Genomic DNA, 6,397 nt, shown 5'->3' with positions numbered 1-6,397 from the left:
CCTTCCTTTCCTACTCTCCTCCTACCCCCTCTCTTTCCTCTCCCTCGCTCTCTTCCAATCCTGGGTGGGTGCAGCCCCCGCTCCAGGGAAGTGAGGTGCGTTGATTGCAGCTGGGGTGTTGGTCATGTCTGCCTGCGGAACCGGCTGCCAGCAGGTGTGTGCACTTCCTGGGGTCAGGGTCTAACCTGAATGTCAGTGATCAGACGCCAATCAAGAGTCAGGCGCTCACCCAGCCAAGGAGCAGGGAACGGATGGATTTAAGACCAAAAGAGTCCCTCGCCACTCCAGGCATAAAAGGAAGCAGATGGCTGTGCTGAACGAGAGAGTTCCCTCCCTGATTTCAAAGAGGCATGGCTTTCCCTTTTATACATACATTGAAACAATTTTCTTTAAAATGCCCATGGAATAGTAATGAGTTTGTGGATTGATCTTTCCTTGATCAGAAGCATGCTACCTCTCTTTATAAATATCATGGAAATCACGACATCCGGTGCATTCCTTAAAGTAATAAGGGCCCTGTTTTCTCAGGGGAAGACGCAAGAGACTGTGCTCAGGGAAGACAAAAAGAAGAGCGCAGTCACTGACAGGATGGAGTGCTCCCAAACCACCACATTGAGAATATTTTTTTGCCTCATCCAGTCCCCTCAATAATCATAGGTGGGTGCCACCAACACTTCGTACTTAATCCATAGAGAGATGCAGGATCAGAAACGACAGAAAATCTGAGAGAAAAGCCGAAACCCCTCAAATCCCAGAACCAGTTGTGTGCAAGCTGGAGTCGCCATGTGCTTGTTTTGAAAGACAGGGAAAGACTTCTGTCTTGCAAGGCCACACACTGTGACCTTGAACTGTGTCCCCGAAACCACTCACTCACAAGACCACAGTCTGACCCTCAAACGGCCACTCACAAGAATCACAATGCAGGCCATACAGTGTGACAAGATGACAAACTACAGTCACAATAATAAATATTAGCCGCAATCACAAAAGCTAGTAGGATCCCAGTCACGACTATTTTATGATAAGCCATCCTACAGCACAGCAACATAAAGCAGTCATTTTATTTGTGTCTGTTTATTCCGTGGGCCAGCATTTTGGCAAGTGAACCATGAGGACAGCTTGTCTCAGCCCTGCACTGTTGTGGGCCTCAGCTGGGGGATGAGACATCTAGGGGCTGATCCAATGGCCGGGGGCTGGAATCTTCTGGAAGAGTCTTCATATAGGCAGCTGATGCTGATGTTGGCTGTGCCAGCATCTGGGACATGGGCCAGTCTATGTCTACTTGAGGTTGAGGTTTTCTTCCATGTGGTCTCTTTGTGCCGGCAGACTACTTTGGGCTTCCTTACAATATGGCGGCTGAGCTCCCAGAGAAACAACTGGAGAAAACTATTCTGTAAATAGGCCTTGGTGGTCATGTAACACCACTCCTCTACCATTGGACAAAGCAGTCATAAAGATCCATGCAAGTTCAAGGACAAACCCAGTGGAAGGGCATAGCCAGTAAGTGGGCTATCATCAGTAAAGTCTAGATTGCATTCCAGGAAAAAGTAAAATTTAGGAGTCATAGGTATGAAGCAGGGCTCCCTACTTACACATTTGCCCTGGGGAACACCCAGAAACTAGTCCTGTCATTGCTACAACTTCTCCTCTCCCTGAAAAACTTACTCACTGCACCACTGAAGCACAGAAGAGAGCAGGGATCAGAGAACTTACCCTGGACATTGAAAAGCACAATTCTCCCAGTTCCTTTCCCCGGCCCTCTTACCCACCTTGGCCTGCAAGGTGAAGAGTCCAAATAGCTGGGAGAAGAGGAAGTGGCTCAAGCATGGCCTGAGTAAGAAGAGGGGGGGAAAAAAAGCTGTCCTTCCTCACACAGATGTGTGGGAAAATCCCAGTGAATTTCATTAGGCAAAGCTGGATTGCTATTCAGTCACCAAGTGTAGTCACTGGCTGGCAGGGAAGTGGTTAAAAAGTCAAGACTTGGGAAACTTGGCCTAATGGTAGAGTGCTTGCCTAGCATGCACAAAGACCCAGGTTCAATTCCTCAGTCACACATACATAGAAAAAAGCCAGAAGTGGTGCTGTGGCTGAAGTGGCAGAGCTCTGACTTTGAGAAAGCCCAAGGACAGTGCTCATGCCTAGGACTGGCAAAAAAAAAAAGTCAAGACTTGGATCTCATGTTTTCATCTATGATATTTTCACTTCCTCTGAGAAAACTTTCATCATTAAACTCATTTTACAGGAGAAAAAACTGAAGCTTGAGGAAAGTAAGTCTTGCCACGAAGGTCTTGGGCTCCCTGAACGTTTCCTACTCCTGCTTGGACTGGCACCCCCACCTTAGCAGAAGGATTCCTTACCCACAGCTATAAGATTCACACCAGCCCTAACTCCACATGGGAGAAAAAATGCTGTGGGTTTTCCCCAGTTCCAGGTGTCTGCCAGACATTTTCTGGGCCCTGGCAGCACCAACTGTGACACCTTATAATTCAAATTCTGCCCAGCAGCTTACAGTTCCATAGAAAAGACACACAGGAAGACATTTGCTAACACAGACAGGCCTCTGTTCTCTTTCACTGTCAATCAGCTTCTCCTGGCTTTCTGAACACACAGAACCCACTTTGGGAGGCAGGATGGTGGCAGAGGGCAATGAGGAGGTCTTCTACACACCGCAGAGTTTTGCTCATTAGATCTGTTATCCTGATACATCTGGTCTACCTTTCTAGCCCAGGTGTAACCCATGCAGCCCATACTGGCCAATAAGGAGAGTAGTTCATTCCTCTGGCTATAGTGATTGGTCCACAAATGGACATTTACTCTAAAGAGAACGGATTAGAGTTTGATTTTTCGAATGTATGCCAGGACGCTGGGAGAGAGGAACTAATGCAGACTCCGTGATGGGGCAGTCTGTAGATACCTTTCCTTCAACCTCGGCTATACCCAGGAGGCCCATTTTCATGAGGAAATGGACGCAGAGAAATGAGAACATGAGAAGTAAGATGTGGGTGGAAGGAAAGGAGAAGAACTACATCCAGTGTAGGAGGCACCAGGCAAGGGAACCAGACAGAGGCTGTGCCTTTCCCAGCCCATCCTCCAGAGTCACAGACAAGGCTATCGCCCCTGCCATATTGGAAGTGGGTAGCAGAGACTGGTCCATAGTCAAGGAGGGGACACTTAAATGTCATCTTCTGATGAGATGGATACCAGAGAATTTATAGACATATAAATTCTTGTCCCTCCCTCAGCTTGGGCAGCACGTTCTTATATTCTTTCTTCTAAGACCTCTGGACCTTGAGAAACAACTGGTACTATAGAGTTTAGGCATCTTTGAGGGTCATTGTTTCACTCTAGCAGTGTGCACAGAAAGATGCCCTTATTCTGACCAAGAGTGATGAGGAGCAGAAAGAGAAAACTGAGTCCATCTCACCTCCTGGATCTTTCCAAGACAGGGACGACTTTTATAACTCCTATCACCTCGCCTACACCAACGGGTCTATGAGCTGGACAGAATGATTGCTCTCTTGTCACCGAGGGGATACTGAAGCCCAGAGGGGAACAGAGTTGCTTGTGATGGTACACACTGAATGGAGTGTGGGCCCCAAGTCTTGATTCTTTCACCTCTTGGGCCCAGGTTGGGGTGGGGGTTTAGCCTCTTATTTTGAACCTCATCCTTCCCCACTCCATGAAACATGCCTGTATCTCAGGTCCTAGAGGAGAAGCTGGCTGCCAGTGAGGTTTACACCCATCTTAACTGCTCAATAAAACCTCACAAGACTTCCTCGCATCCAGAGAAGTTAAGTCCTGACACTTTAACAGCTCGTTCAAGATACACAAACCAGATGGACCCCAGCCTTGAATCTATTTCTCTCCACGAGGCACAGAGCCCATTACAGTACAGGGTCCTACTCTTTGTTCTGTCCACAGACACCCCAGAGAGGTGGAGGGCACCTATTTCCTGTCTTACGTCAGCTTATAAATGTGACACTAAAGAAGAAGGGTGGTCTTCCCTTCTGGATCTAAAACACATTTCCAGCCCTTCCTGAGTTGGGCCAGGTAGGATTTTAGGAGACAGCCCCCCCCCCCAAAGGAACTGAACTCAGAGAGGTCTTGGTACTGAAGGCCTCAGTGCTTGTAAAAGATGAAAAGCAGAGCCTGTGTTTTTTCTGCCTTCAGGAATGAAATGGGCTCCATCCCAGCCGCTGGGTTCATGGAGCTCTGGAGGCAAAAATTCCCAGCTGGCTGCTGATGTGAAGCAGAAGACGGACATCGTGGGTGCTTCCTTTTGCACCTGCCAGCCGTGGATTGGAGCATGTCTATGGTATGGCAGAGGGTGATGGTGATGGTGATGGTGGAGCTGGATGTTCAGCTCCTGATGAACATCAGCAAGGAAATGTAGACAGCAAGGCCCCTGGCCACTGGCTCACAGACTTCTCGAGGGAGCCCGTGGGTGACTGGACATGCTCGACAACAGCTGTGCCTGGAACTACCTGACTCAAGAAGGCGAGGCAAGAGGGACACAGTGGTTATGGCACAGTACTGCACAGGGCCTCCAGCAGACTAGGAGACCTGGGGGTTTTCCAGTCGGGCAAGGTGAGGGATGTAGAAGGTTTAGGGGGCCATGAGGTGGGCAAACAAGTAGATGGATAATGGATAGGTTGTTGATGTAACATGCTATATAGATGATAGATAGATAGATAGATAGATAGATAGATAGATAGGATAAATAGATGATGGACAGATGCTGGATAGACAGGATAAATAGATGGTGAAAGAAAGAAAGATGATAGGTAGCCAGGATAAATAGATGGTAGATAGATAGACGATAGATAGGTAGGTAGGTAGGTAGGTAGGTAGATAGATAGATAGATAGATAGATAGATAGATAGATAGTAGAATTATGTTCTGCCAATCGTTCACATCTATAACCTAGCTACTCAGAAGGCTGAGGTCTAAAGATTGCATTTCAAAGCCAGTTCAGACAGGCAAGTACCTGACACTCTTATTTCCAATTAACTGCCAAAAAAAAAAAAAAAGCTGAAGGAAAGCACTCAGGCCCTGAGTTCAAGCCCAGCATTCAAACATGTACACGCACACGCACTGGAAAAGCACACAGCCTTCTGGGAGAGGAAAGTTCGAGTTGTTTTTTTACCCCTCGTCACTGAGCATCTGTGGGTGCTCTCGGAGGTAGAAGCAGCTGATGTCTGGTCTCCCCCCCCCCTAAAAAAGACAGCCCAAGCCAACTCTCACAGATCAGTACCTTTCCAGCACCAGAAAGTTCCTCCCAGAGCCTCTCTCAATAACTCATCCTGTGGCTTCATAACCTTTCCTTGCAGGAAGTCCTTCCTCTCATCCTCGCTAAGTCCTTCCTGCTGTCCTGTCACTTGGATGGATGGCTCCCTGTCCTTTCCTCAACTCTTGAGAGCCAAGGGCCAGGAGTGAGGAGCAGGGCAGGGCAGGGAGGGCGGGGGGCGCCCGCAGATCATCTGCAGTTTGTCTCCGCTCTCCTTCCAGTGGCAACACCCCTGGGAGTGCGGCACGGAAGTACCATGACCATCTATCACAGCTAGGAATGGCCGCTGCTTCCCTCTGCAGCAGAGCTGTGGCCAGTGGGGGACCCCAGGGAACCCCAATCTGCCCACCCCCTCTGCAAGATGCTCTGCTCTGTGTAAATGCTGCCTCCCTGCCCCCCCTTCCTGTCATATTTTATGCATCCTGATGGTCACTCCAGCCAAGATTTACAGAATTCATATCCTTTCCAGCCGGAGGAAAATGGAAAGGCTGAGATTTACTCTCCCCCCGGGAGAAGCTAGATAAAGGTGGGCTCGGGATCTCAGGGGGGCATGGAGCTCTACCGGGGACAGACAACTGGCCTCTGCAAAGTGGGGGCCCAGAGCTCCTGTACCTCCCCCCCAAAAACAGCAGGAATGCTTCTTCCAGGGTCTTCTGTCCTCTCCAAGGAATCACCAGAATGTGGGGTGCAGTGGCAGAAACCCTAGTAATGTAAGGTTCCTACCTTTGATTCACGTGAGATTGCCAGACAGGGATGGTGGTCATTCCAGCCCAGCGTGAAGCAGTCCAGGCTTTCCGCACTCAATACAGCGCCCCTGTGTAGAAGACGCGTCAGGACTTGTTGGGTGGCACACAACAGATTCTGGACCGGAGTGAGCTCTGGGTACCTGATGAGCACGGAGAGGGAGGACCTGCCAGGCTCACGGCTCATGCATCTCCAGGGCAGCACAGATGTGTGCCAAATACACCCCAATTCTCAGGCTGGTAACGTGCCCCCCTCACGCCCGCCATGACTGGCCCCCAATTCAGGTCTACAGCTTCCTCATTGAAGTGTTCAACCACCCCAGAGAATACTCAATAGGTCAGTATCCATGTGCACACTGCACTGTGG

Source organism: Megascapheus bottae, chromosome 28 (assembly GCF_031878675.1).
Source record: "Megascapheus bottae isolate mThoBot1 chromosome 28, mThoBot2.hap1, whole genome shotgun sequence".
Lineage (NCBI taxonomy): Eukaryota > Metazoa > Chordata > Mammalia > Rodentia > Geomyidae > Megascapheus > Megascapheus bottae.
Note: the sequence above shows the minus strand (reverse complement) of the source record.